General features: G+C 41.8%; 1 non-coding gene across 1 annotated transcript; it reads right to left on the bottom strand.

The window, feature by feature from the left end:
• Positions 1 to 8026: 8026 nt before the first annotated feature.
• LOC150068186 (U6 spliceosomal RNA) lies at positions 8027 to 8137 on the bottom strand. Its single transcript, XR_016538409.1, has one exon. It is a non-coding gene; the product is annotated as a U6 spliceosomal RNA (small nuclear RNA).
• Positions 8138 to 14599: the final 6462 nt, after the last annotated feature.

Here is a 14599-nt window from a genome sequence, read left to right as displayed (position 1 = left end):
TTTATACCCAAAACAATAAGCCTCTCAGTCCAATCTCTATTGTCTTTAAGTCCCTCTGAGCCTAGAGAATAATTAAACACCTAGATATACAGTATTGCTCAACAGCCATCAAGTGTAGATCCGTGCAGTATAAGGATTGAAAGATGAACAGAGGTCCAGAGATAGAAAAATAGAATGAGAGAGGTCAGGGAAGGTTTAAGAGGATTAACGTAGGAGTGTAAGAATATTGTAGTAATGTAGAAAAGGTATAGCAGAAGGATAACTAACCTAAGTTGGTAAGTAGGTAGCGTATTTGAGTACAAAGGTTGGAAAGTATTAGAATAAAACTTATGTGTTGCTGCATGACTGGCTCTTAGCCCAACCAGTGGCCTCACAGTGGGCCATGGGATGGATCTGCAAGCTTCAGTCTGAACGTGGTTGGCAGACCGTTTTCCTGTGCTGCTTCCAGGGCAGCCCCAAGCCACGGGTCTGAGGATTGAGAGTTTCAGGGGCTCTCAGCAGGACCAGCAGGAGACCCCTCTGTTCCCAGGGGCAGGGCCCAGCTGAGGACAAGGGCTCCAAGTGCCGAGCTGCGCCTTTTTAATTCTTAGAAGGGGAGCTTGACTGCTGGTGGGCCCTTCAGATCCCTGCTGTGTTTCCACTGCTTTGTCATAGTCTGCGACTGTGGGGGGCCCCTTGGTGCTGTCTTGCTCAGGATTCCCAGCTGGAGGATACCCTGCTCAAGAATTGAGGGGGGCAGATGCAGGCTCCTTTTTTCCCGCTCCCCCTACCGGCTGTTGTAAGGCAGGGACCCAGTGCCCTCCACTCTCCAAATCCAGTGGCCTGGAAGATGAGCCTGGTGGGCGGGTGGGAGCTGGGACAGCTCAGCTTCCCCTGGTGGGGTGCTAAATCTTACAGTCCGCCCACTTGTCAGTCTCCAGTCAGAGGGTTGGTGGTTGAGCCCTTTGGGCAGGTGGGAGTTGGGACAGCCCCGCCTCCCTTGGTGGGGTGGTGGGTCTTAGGTAGCCAGCCTGTCAATCTCCAGTCAATGGCCCGAGGGAGGGAGCTGTTGAGGGAAGGGACAGGATTCTAAATTCCTTGCCCCCCTGCTCCCGCCAGTCTTTCTCGGGCGGGGTGGAGGGGTCTGAGTTAAGTTCTATTGCTTGGCACCTGCTCTGCTTTCCCGATGTGTTTGGGGACGCGCTATATTACTCACGCCTCTGGGTCAGTCTGCAGGTGTTCCACGGTGGTGGGGAGTCTTTCACTCCTCTCCCGTCTCTGCCGCCGCCTGTGTTCTGCGTCTGGGTTCCACTGCTTGCTGTTCTGGTTCTGCTGCTTCCTCCGTTTGCTGGCCTGTTTCTGTGCTGGTTTCTGTAGAAGTTGCGCTCCTGGGCTGTTGCCCTCCACTGCCGCCTCTTTTCGTGGCTTGGGGTCGGTGCCTGCTGCCACTTTTCTGGTGGGAACCTGCACTCGCAGCAGCTTTTCGCGGCTTGGAGCCGGCGCCAGCTGCCGCTTTTCGCGGCTTTCCGCGGCATTCACGGCTTGGGTCCTGCGGCAAGAGGTGGGGGAGGGGTCCTCGCGTTCTGAATTCTTTGAGAAAGTTGGATGTGAGCTTTATCTGGATTTCTTTTCTGGTTTGAGTCCTTCTCCGTTGCTTTTTGAGTTTGTTGTTGTGGATTTCTTAAGGTAGTTGGCTCGTGGGACTCCCTGGTTCTCTCTTTTTGTGAGAGAGAGCTAGGCAGCGTCCCTATTGTCTCAGCACCATCTTCCTTCCCTCAGCTCCTAGTTTTACAAAAATACATAACATTCTAGTTTGCAGTGACTCATGCCTGTAATCCTGAGATCTGAGGATAGTAGCTCTCAGTCATCCTGAGCAAGAATATCCTTGCAACTCTTAACTCCAGGGAACCACCAAAAGAGCAGGAAATGGAGCTACGGCTCGAGTGGTAAAGTGCCAACCTTGAGCTAAACATTTCAGGGATAGGTTACATCCCTGAATTTAAGACCTGTCACTAATATATTCTCCCTTTCCCTCTCCCTATCCCTCTCCCCCTCCCTCTCCCTCTCCCTCTATTTCTCTCTCTCTCTCTCTCTCTCTCTCTCTCTCTCTCTCTCTCTCTCTCTCTCTCTCTCTCTCACACACACACACACACACACACACACTCACTCACTCACTCACAAAAGTATGTAGGAAAAGTGATGCATTTGAAATGAGAATGGATGGCTTATAAAACTGAGCCCTGAAGCCAGGCTCTGGTGACTCGCTTCTGTAATCCTAGCTACTTAGGAGGCTGAGATCTGAAGATCATGGTTCAAAGCCACCCTTTGCATGAAGTCTGTGAGATGCTTATTTCCAATTAAACATCAGAAAACCAGAAGTGGCACTGTGGTTCAAGGAGTAGTGCAGTAGCCTTGAGCTGAAGGCTCAGGAACAGCCCTCAGACTCTGAGTTCAAAAAGAAAATCCAAACTGATCTCAGAGATAATCACATGGCATTCTGTCAACCATGGCTCATTGTTGTGTGGTGATCCTGTCACAGACAGCGGCAGCAACCTCCACCAACTCCTCCATCTCATCGTCGTCATCATCATTATCAGCATTATCATCAACATCCTCTCAGTAAAGCTGTCCTCATGATCCACAAAACACACCTCCAAATCCCTTCTCCATCCACCCTCAGCACTCACTCGCTTAAGCTGCCTCTCTCTTCAGCCATGATCCAGGTGGACATGTCTGAGGACCCCAGACCTGCCGTGTAGCACAAGTCCAGCCTCTGTTCTCAGACTGGATTTGAAGACACCATGGAAGCAAAGCTGGGGGACGCTGACAAGGAGGGGGCAGGTCCTGCAGACAGGAGAGTGAAAGGCAGGGAGCACAGGCTCCCCCTCCAATTCTAGGTGGCCTTAGAGGACTGAGGCCCACAGCTCCCAATTAGCCAAGTTGAACACATCAATGACCAAGACTCTGTGGACATTTCAAACACAGAGCTGAGAGGACCTAAAGGAAATCCATGCTGGTTCAAGACTCTCTGTCTATACACATGATTAATACACTAAAACTTCTATCACTTATGCTTATTTGATGGAGAGATGGCACGGACTTTTCACACTCCTTATAATTGATCTCCAGAACAGCCTTTATTATGGCCTCATTTATGGCTTCTTCTTTTTTGCTTATCACCTTTTTTATGGTTTCCTCTTGTTCAGCTATGGCTTCCTCCCTATCTCTTTCTTTATATTTTCACATTTTTCATTAATGATGTTTATGAATTGCATTTGTACAGCAATTGGAAGACTCTCCTCTAGGTTTGCCAGTGACTGTTCCATTGGCTGTTTACATTGGGTGGGGGAGGTGGGAGGTGTTGTTTCTTGATTTGACATTTTTCTTGAGTTTCTTGTTCTGCCCATTTGAAAATGGGAGCAAGATGAATACTAAACACGATTATAGTTTTTCAAATATAACCAACCTAAACTTCTGTAGCTGGCAGACTCTAGATGTTCACAAGTTTTGATTGGTGTTATCACTCTTTCTTTTTGTGCAGTTAATGACTAGTCTAATTATTCACTGATAAACGATTTATATCCAAAACAATAAGCCTCTCAATCCAATCTCTATTGTCTTTGAGTCCCTCTGAGCCTAGAGAATGATTAAACACCTAGATATACAATGTTGCTCAACAGCCATCAAGTGTAGATCCATGCAGTATAAGAGTTGAAAGAGGAGCAGAGGTCCAGAGATAGAGAAATAGAATGAGAGAGGTCAGGGGGTAAGTAGGTAGAGTATTTGAGTACAATGTTTGGAAAGTATTAGAAAAAAACTTATGTGTTGCTGCACGACGAACTCTTAGCCCAACCAGTGGCCTCACAGTGGACCATGGGATGGATCTGCGAGCTTCCGTCTGAGCGTGGTTGGCGGACGTTTTCCTGTGCTGCTTCCAGGGGCGGCCCCAAGCCAAGGGTGTGGGGATTGAGAGTTTCAGGAGCTCTCAGCAGGACCAGCAGGAGGCCCCTCTGTTCCCAGGGGCGGGGCCCAGTTGGGGACGTGGGCTCCAAGGACAGAGCCTTGCCTTTATGGTTCTCAGAAGGGGAGCTTGGCTGCTGGTCAGCCCTTCAGATCCCTGCTGTGTTTCCACTGCTTTGTCAGAGTCTGTGACTGTGGGGGGGCCGTCGGTGGTGTCTTGGTCAGGATTCCCAGCTGGAGGATGCCCCGCTCGAGAATTGAGGGGGGGCAGATGCTGGCTCCTATTTACCCGCACCCCCTACCCACTGTTGTAAGGCAGGGTCCCAAAGCGCTCCACTCTGCAGATCCAGTGAAGAAATGCTCAACATCTCTGGTCATAAAAGAAATGCAAATCAAAACAACTCTAAGATTCCACCTCACTCCAGCTAGAATGGCCAAGATCAGGAAAACGAATGACAACAGATGCTGGAGGGGATGTGGCCAGGAGGGATCACTACTACACTGTTGGTGGGAGTGCAAACTCGTTCAACCACTATGGAAAGCAGTGTGGCAGTGCCTCAAAAGGCTAAACATAGAACTCCCCTATGACCCAGCAATTCCACTACTTGGCATTTACCCAACCACCCAGAAACAAGGACATACTAAACCCACTAGCACAACAATGTTCATTGCAGCACTATTCACCATAGCAAACATATGGAACCAACCTAGATGTCCCTCAGTTGATGAGTGGATCAACAAGTTGTGGTATTTGTACACAATGGAATTCTATGCTGCTGTCAGAAAGAATGACATTTCCCCATTTGTTAGGAAATGGAAAGACTTAGAAAAAATCATATTAAGTGAAGTAAGCCAGACTCAAAGAAACTTAGGCTCAATGGTTTCCCTCATTCGTCATAATCAGTAGAAACCTTGGGCTCTACTAGCAGAGATTTGCAATAGAGCAAACTCTTGATACATAAGGCCATGTAATGTGAAGCTAATTGAAAGGACCTCCAGGATAGTGAAACAAAAGCCATATAATGAATGATTGTTGTCCTTAATGTACTATGTTGTCTCTCATCTCCTTTGCTGTCCCTTGGTTATCTCATATTGGTATAGTATCTCATTTTGTTATCTGATATATTGAACTTATTTGTATTTGGATATTTGAAATTTGATAGGGAAGGGGGGAAAACCAAGACGGGTTGGGGGTGTGGGGGGGGGAGGGAAACGGGTACCAAGACATGTGAAAGGGTATCAATGTATGTGAATTAATGCACCTTCTATCTGACAAATATCATGTAACCCTTTTACTAATTACAATAAAAAAATTGATCTCCAGAGTGGGGTGACTTTTAATGAATTTTCATTGTTCTCTATCCATACCATATATGTTTAGAATTATTATTATTCCAACTTCAAAGTTTACATCTTTTCTAATTTTATTTTGTTTTATTATTCATATAAATATTTAATCATTTTCTTTTCTTCCCACCCCCTAATGCCTACAGAAAACATTTCATGATTTAAGGATATATAAATCCTGAAGCAGTATAAACCATGAAATTACAAATAAAATAAAGACAACAAGTTGAGAACTTGGGTATTAATTTTCCAGGTCTGTCTATTCCCTACAAACAGTACAACATATTTTTTCGGATGGGTGTATACAATTTCATTGTGTTTATAGACCACATTTTCTTGATTCATGCATCCACCGAGGGGTATGTCTGTTGATTGTATATCTTGGATAAGTAAACCATGCTTCAATGAAAATGGTGGTACTGACAGTTGCAGTGGGGAAATGTTTGTAGTGGATTTTCATCAAATGACCCAGAGAGGGAATGCTGGGTCATAGAGAATCTCTGTTCAGTCTTTTAAGGAATCTCCATAGATTTCCAGAAATTGTACCAACAACATAGGAATGTCCCCTTCTGGCCACATCCCCACCAGCATCTGTGATTATCAGTTTTCTTCATAATGGTCATCTAACTGAGGTTTTTTGGAATCTCAAAGTTTTTTGATTTGCATTTTTGCCAGTCCTGGGGCTTGAACTCGGGGCCTGGGCACTGTCCTTAGACACTTTTTAGTACTCTGCCATTTGAGGCACAGTGCCACTTCCAGAGTTTTCTGTGTGTATGGTGCCAAGGAATTGAATCCAGGGCTTTCTGCATGGGAGGTGAGCACTCTACCATTAGGCTACACTCAAAGCCCCACTTCCTGCTTTTTCTGTGCATGTAGCACTGAGCAGTTGAACCCAGGGCTCTATGCATGCTAGATAAGCACTCTAATATCAGATTAACATTTGTCCATTGAATAGCATCTTCACCGTTATCATACATCTGCTGTGGTGACTAGTGCAGGAATTCCCTTGGATGTAAGAGATGTTGTGGCAGATCCTAAGCAGATGGCAGGGAAATGAGGTAGAGGCTAAAGCTTTATGCTTCTCACATGAGGAAGGAAAGAAGTTGTTTTCTGATACACAACAAATCTATATAGGGATCTAGAAATGGACATCCTTATGTGTTGGAGAAAGACAACAAGACTTTGACCTTCAATTAAACACCAAAATGTTGAAAGCGTTGTTATGTCTCAATGAAAGGAGGGCCAGCCTTTACAAAAAGAGAAAAAAATCAGGAACAGGGTAAGGTCCAGAGTTCAAGACCAAGAAAAAAGGATTGCAGTGCCAAATTTCAGAAATCTTCCCAGCTTTAGTTTGAAATCTCACTGCTTGAGATCTCATAATATCGGTGACTTCTTTCTTTTCCCTTTTTTCATCATTTTACTATGGTTAAAAGCTGTACCAGAGGATTCAACTTGTGATGTTTATTTACAAACTCTATAATCAAAGTCATTCATTCCACAGTTCGTCTAGACTCTCTCATGCCCTACCCATCCCCTCACTTTGTCTGGATCCCTTTCCACATACGTACATGAACAAATGCAGTCATGATATTCTTTTGAACTCAGGGTCTGGGTGCTTTCCCTAGTGCTGGTTTTGAACCATGACCCTCAGATCTCAGCCTCCTGAGTAGCTCGGATGACAAGCATAAGCCAGCATCACACAGCTTTATTTCCCTTTAGTGTTTCCTGCTGTTTTTAACCATTCTGAGCACATTGTATTTTGTTTATTCCAATTTCAATAAATAATGAAAATCCCAACTGTGTGTCAAATATACCTGTAGCACCACTATACATTACAATGAAAAATAAAAAGATAAAATTTTAAAAAATGGACACAAACAGATCATTTTGGTTTTGGTAGCACTGGTGTTTGAACTCAGGGCTTTCTGATTTCTTGGCAAATGTTATATAATGTGCTTTCTTTGTTTTTAGTAATTTACAGATGGGATCTAAGACTTTTTGGTTTTTTTAAAGAATTTATTAATGTTGATTTTTTACATCATATTTTAAATGACAAGTTTAACAAATAAGTGTTCAAGGAGGGAATCTCTCTTTACAATCACTGGGACTTAGAACGCAGAACTTAATCAAAATTAGGCAAAGGGTTTGTATGTCATAGAAACAATTTAAGAAATAAGACATTATGTCTATAGAGTCATAGGTTTTTATGTCTACATAGTTATGTTTATATTTCCATTACCATGTCCATAGCATTGGGTATGTAAATATTGTGTCCTTGCTCTGGTACTCTTTGGATTTAATAGCCACATATTAGCTATACCATGCGCCTTTTGTTCCTTAGGTCTTGACTTGTCTCACTCAACATGATTCGCTCTAGGTTCATCCATTTCCTGTGAATGTCATTGTTTATCTTGTCTGTTGGCTATGTAGAATTCCATTGTGTATATATACCACATTTTCTGTATCCATTTATCTGCAGTAGGGCATCTGCATTGTTTCCATCACCTGGCTATTGCGAATAGTGCAGAGATGAACATAGCTGAGCAGGTGTCCTTGTAATATCTTGGGTCATGATGTTTAGGATAGATGCCCAGAGGTGGTATGGTGGGATCATAGTGAAGGTCTATTTTCAGTTCTTTAAGAAACCTCCACACTGCTTTCCAGAGTGGCTGAACTAGTCTGCATTCCCATCAGCAGTGTTGTATTGTTCCTTTTTCTCCACAACCCCACCAGCAACTGTAAAAATACGGAACGCTTCACGAATTTGCGTGTCATCCTTGCACAGGTGCCATGCTAATCTTCTCTGTATCATTCTAATTTTAGTATATGTGCTCCCGAAGTGATTCAAAACTTTGGAAGGGTAGCAGGCTATAAAATTAACCCTCAAAAATCAACTGCCTTCCTCTACACCAACAGTGAGAAGAACGAGGCAATAACCAGGAAAGCAACTCCTTTCACAATAGCCTCAAAGAAAATAAAATACCTAGTAATCAGCTTAACTAAGAATGTAGAGGACCTTTTTGATGAAAACTTTAAAACCCTGAAAAAGGAAATTAAAGCAGAACCGAGGAAGTGGAAAAACCCATGATCCTGGATTGGAAGAAGCAACATCGTGAAAATGACAATATTTCTAGGTAGTCCCATTTATCGTGTCTCCCTCCAATGTGTTGTGACCCTGGGATTCTGTTCAGGGATCTTTTGCCTTTGCCTATGAGTTCCGGTGTCTCTCCCACTTTATCATGTAGCAGTTTCAGTTTCCAGTCTGACATTGAGGTCTCTAATCCACTTTGAGTTAACATGCTTGTGCATGTTGAAAGGCTAGGGTCAATTTTTAGTTTTCTGCATGTGGCTGCCCAGTTTTACCAACAGCAGTAATTGAATAGACTGTGCTTGTTCCACTGTATATCTTCGGCTCCTTTGTCAGATACAAGGTGACTATAGGTATGTGGTTCTATTTCTGGGTCTTCTACTCTGTTCCACTGATCTTCTGGTCTGTTTTTGTGCCAATATCAAGTGGTTTTTGTTATTATGGATCTATAGTAGAGTTTAAGTCTGGTTGTATTACCACCTAGAATTGTTTTGGCTACTCTAGGTCTTTTCTTGTTCCATATGAATCCTTGGATTATATCTTCTATTTCAGTAAAGAATGTCTTTGGCATTTTGATGGGGATTGCATTGAATTTTATATCATTTTTGGCAGTACAGTCATTTTCATTGTTGGTTCTCCCTATCCATGATCATGGGATGTCTTTCCCTTTCGTAGTGTCCTCTTTAATTTCTTTCATTATGCTTTTATATTTGCAAGATCAGGTTTTCAAGCCAGCATGCACAGGAAAGTCTGTGAGACTCTGATCTCCAATAAACAACTCAACAATGCCTGGAAATGGCACTGTGGCTCAAGGTGTAGAGCACAGGACTTGAGCCAAAAAGCTCATGGGCAGTGTCTAATTCCTGAGTTCAACCACAAGGAACAGTACAATAAAGGTTAAAAACAGAATGTAACTTATATTTAACTCTCATTAATGACTCATGTGAATTGCAAAATTTTATTTAGAATTGTCACTTAAATGCACGTAGGAGTATGCTATAGCAGATTCCAGAAGTGACATCAGAACACACATAGCCTCCACATAATTAAAAACTATGAACTATGAGGCACTCATATCATATGATTTATTTTAGGCCATTTCATTTGTTTCAACCTTATTCTGCAGGCCCATGACCTTTCTGTCATGTGAGAGAGTGTATTTAATATTTTTCTAGGGAAATTTGCAAGGAAAGGTCATTTATTATTTTTCTCCTGACCCAAAACACTAACAGCCAGGCTCTGTTGGTCCACGGTTGCTACCCTAGCTGCTCACAAGGAAGAAATCTCACGATTTCCATTTTGAGGTCAGCCACAGTTGGAAATCCCATAAAACTGTTATTTCCAACTAAACACACACACACACACACACACGCACGCACGCACACACACACACACACACACACACACACACACAGAGTCAGAGGTGGGGTGTAGTTCCAGTGATAGGTCACTAGTCTTCAGGAAACAAATTTACGAATAGTAAAAAGTCCTGAGGACTGGTACAAACAAATAACGAATTCTCCACCCCAACATACGATGCAACTTTTATTAACCATGAGACAGAGGCTATGGTAACATGCTATGGTAACATCAGAGCATCTGGCCAGATCTGTAGATAAAGGCTTTTAAGGTTTTAGATTGAGTAATTCGGTGTATAAGTGACCATTGAAATCAGCATGGAAATAACCACACTCCTTTCAAGGAATAGTTTTATTGTTTTTAAGTGGATGTCAAAGTGTTCACAATTTAGTATGTCACTTTATGTATCTGGGTCTGCTTCACACCTTTCATCATTCCACCCCATATCTCTCAACCCTACACATCTCCTGATTGTCCTACTTTCATTTTCACGTATAGTGGATAATATTGAATATGCTTACTGAATGTCATGAGTGTTTTCTCCCTTACCATTCCATCTTCACCCTTCTACACCCTTCCTCTTGGTTTAATCCCCATCCCCAACACTTCAAGTACAAGATACTTCATATTTTTTAGGTTACCTAGTAAGTTCATGGCTGAAAGAATCACACCATTGGAATCATCTCCTGTATAGTCCATTGTTTGTCAATGCATTTGTTCATAGTCACCTGTGATCCAGCAGGTCTTTATATGTATATTTGTAAAATGGTACTCTATTCCATATTCCTCATTTCAATCAACTTCTAGGTACTCATGTTAGACATTCAACTATATTAGAATAGAAGGGGCTGGGCATGTGGCTTAGGGGTGGAGTGCTTGCCTAGCAAGTAAGAAGCGCTAGGTTGACCGACTCTGTACCACATACACAGAAGACTCTGCAAGTGGTGCTGTGGCTGCAAGTGTTAAAGTGCTAGCTTTGAGAACAGACAGGCTCAGGATGGAGCCCAGACCTTGAGTTCAATCCCCAGGACTATCAAAAAAATCCAAACAATCATGAAAGAAAAAGAAAGAGAGACAGAAAGAAATAGAGAAAGAAATAGAGAAAGAAAGAAAATGAGAGAGAGAGAGAGAGAGAGAGAGAGAGAGAGAGAGAGAGAGAGAGAGAGAGAGAATGAACATTATATGGAATGTTTTTGGATCAAAGAGCAATAGAGGCTCCTCTTCCAAGATCACTGGAGAAAAATCCACAGAAGTCATCCTGGTTGGTGAAACTCAATCTCATCCAATCTATAAAGAAACACCCATGTATACTTTCTTTATTAATAAAGAAATAGTGACATTTTCTGAAGATATTATGCTTGTAAATGTTCTGGAAAACATAGACAATTGGTTTCTCACCCTTAATTCATACAGATAATTCAGCAGTAGAAAATACTATGCTAAGCCATCTATCTCTAAGGAGATTTCTCTTCTTCATCCTGGTTCTTCTTCCTGGTTTTCTAATTCCCATCCTGGTTCCTTCCTTTTCTTCCTTTCTTCCTTCTTTCCTTCATTCCTTTCTTTCTTTCTTTCTTTCTTTCTTTCTTTCTTTCTTTCTTTCTTTCTTTCTTTCTTTCTTTCTTTCTTTCTGTGTGTATGATAGCTCAAGGACTTGTATTCAGATTCTGGGAAATTCACTGAGATTTTTCTTCTCTTTCTACCCCTGAGTCACACCTCTACTTTTGGCTCTTTGATGGTTAATTGGAGATAAGATTCTCATGGCCTTTGTTGCCTCTGTTGGCTTCGAACTGGGATCCTAAGATCTCAGTGCCTTGAATAGCTAGGAACACAGGTGTGAGCCATAGGTACCCCAAACGAACTATACTTTAAGAAAACAATCACTCGTTATATGGCTTTTTTTCCTATATCCTGGAGTTCCTTTCATTTAGCATCATAATATATGGCCTTATATATCTAGATTTTGCTCTATTGTAAACGTCTGCCAGGAGATCCCAAGGTATCTACTGATTATTTCTCATCTCTTTTGCTATCCCTTGGTTATCTCATATTGTTAAAGTATTTTACCTTGTTATCTAATATATTGTATATATGTTTAGATATTTATTTGACATCAGATAAGGAAAAGGACAAAAAAGTTGAGGGATGGAAGTGGGGGTAGTGAAATGGGGACCCAGACATGAAAAAGGGTATTAATGTTTGTGAAGTAATGTACCTTTTATCTGGTGAATATAATGTAACCCTTCTTTTATTTACAATAAAAATATATGAAAAAGTAAACAAAACTTTTTTCCAGTTTACACAACCTAAATGCTTCAAGTGGGAGAGCACTGTACTTGAGAATAAGAGGCTCAGGGACAGTGCACAGGCCCCAAGTTTAAGCTCCACAGCTGAACAAAAAACACAGCTTTCCCTCTTCAGAATGGATTATGCAGGGCTGAGAGCATGCTTATGTGATACAATGCTTGCCTAGCATGCACAAAGCTATGGATTTGATTCTTTGATACCACATTGAGAGAAAAAGGAAGAAGTGGCTATGTCTCAAGTGGTAGAGCACTAGCCTTGAGAAAGCCCAAGGGCAGTGCCCCAGTGCTCAGTTCAGGCTCCAGGATTGGTGAAGCAGAAAAGACAAGAAAATAAATGAAAAGAGTCTCACAGAATGTATTCTGTATAGGTGGACATGGAGGATTTCCAGCTGCAGGATCATATGATGTTGGAGATTTGATGAGATGCCAGAGGACAGGCTGATGATAGGCTTTCCTACCATCATGGAACCTGATTTGCAGAACTCACAATTAGAAAAATTAATCCAAAGCTTACAAATAAAAAACAGGTCACTAACATCGATGAGAGGTAAAAAAAATGTCCCAAACAATAGATTTTATATTTGTCCTCTGGAAAGCAAAGGTTCCAAGTTCTATGCCTAGATGACAGCATCAAAAATATGGCTAATTGGGGCCAGGAATTTTCCCTGGTGATGGACTGTATGCCTAGCATACACGAAGATCTGGGCTTGATACCTCAGTAGAAAAAGAAGTTGGAAGTGGTGCTGTGGTTCAAGTGACCTTGAGCTCTAGCCTTGACAAAGCCCAAGGACAGTGTCCAGACCCTGTGTTTAAGACCCAGGACTGGCAAAAAATGTGGCTAACTATAGCATATAGAGGAATGCAATTCCAAGGTGTAAGACTTTTGAGTAGGACAATTTAACAACAGAAATATTCTGAATATCACTGTCTTGAGTGGGGTTCCATTAGGAGGTATGAGAATGAATGGAAACCAGGAGCCATAGGAGAATGCAGTCATGATAATCCATGTCCATGTGTGTAAAAAATGAAATTTGGATCGCAATGTGCATATTGGTGAAAGGGTAGGTGGAAGAGAAGAATGATGGAAGAGATGAATCTGATGAGGATACTTTGGTAATCTGAAATGTGTTTCTACAAGGAAGTTAAGAGAAAAAGTGCTAAAGAGAAAAGGTAGCTTAGTCAAATTATTAAATGATATAGTCTTTAACTATCATCAGTGACTTCTTTGAAATACAAACTATTGTAAAACTGTTTCATTTAAGTATGTGTGGAGAGGCAAGCACACAAATGATATCAGCACACATTCTTCTCCCGATAATTAAAAAAATATATTTTACATTATTGATCTTATATCATATTATTTGTCTCAAACATACTGTCTAAATCAATAAACCTTCTGTAATGTAAGATAGCTTATGGACTCATTTTCCTACCCAGTCACAAATAATAATCATTTATTGGTTTCTATGGAGAAAAACAGGTTTAGCTGTGTGCCTGTGGTTCACACAGAATAGCCAAGAGACTCAGGATCAGAGACCTGAGAATTTCAGGTTCAAAGCCATGTAAGGCTGGAAAATCCATCAGAATTTGAGCTCCAATTAAAGATACACACACACACACACACACACACACACACACACACACACACACGTACAAACTCAGAAGTGTAGTTATGCATCAAGTAGTAGAAGAATAGACCTGAGCAAAAAAGCTCAGGGACAGTGTCCAGACCATGAGTTCAAGCACCAGCACTGCTTCAAACAAACAAACAAAAACACACGGAAACCTCAAAAATAACACCCACCTTACTTTTGTTAGTCAGGATCTTGACTCTCACCCCTCAGATTTGGGTATCTGGCCTGTCCTGTTCTTGAACAAGCACTAGATCCTAGCCTGTGGGGTGGCTAAGGCAGTAATCCTAGCTAATCGAGTGGCTTAGATCTGTGGATTAAGATCCAAAACCAGCGTGGGCACAAAAGGACTTGAGACTTTTTTCTCAAAATTACCTCTATAAAATATCAAGTGCGGCTTTGGTCAAAGGTGGGCTTGGACATGATCTAAAGAGCTCAGGGAACGCATTCACGCTGAGTTCATCCCCTTGAACCACAAAAAAATCCCTGGAACCTATGCATAAAATAACTAAAAACAAAGTGTTGGTTGTAAATCATTTGCCAAGAAATGAGAAAGCTCCAAGTTCATACACCAGTGTTACCAAAACCAAAATAATCTGTTTTTCTCCACTTTTATTGAGGTAAAATATCAATGACAGAAACGTCATATCTCCACCATTATAAACTTCAGTTGGAATATCATCTCCAGGCATGTGTCATATTTGCAAACTAAAATTTTATGCATTTAAAACAGTTGAATCCTTCCTCATGAATATCCTTCACATAGCCAGGAATTTTCTCTAGTGCTCCTGGGTCATCAGTTATACTGATGAAAACAGACAAATACAAAGAATGTGCAGAGACAGGTAGGGATATACAGGAATATGGATTAAATTTTGTTACAATGCGAAACCATATTACAGATGGATTTCCTACTTCCTGGTGTCAGCTCC

This window comes from Megascapheus bottae, chromosome 1, assembly GCF_031878675.1.
Source record: "Megascapheus bottae isolate mThoBot1 chromosome 1, mThoBot2.hap1, whole genome shotgun sequence".
In the NCBI taxonomy this organism is placed as follows: Eukaryota; Metazoa; Chordata; class Mammalia; order Rodentia; family Geomyidae; genus Megascapheus; species Megascapheus bottae.
Note: the sequence above shows the minus strand (reverse complement) of the source record. Positions and strands in the feature narration are given on the sequence as shown.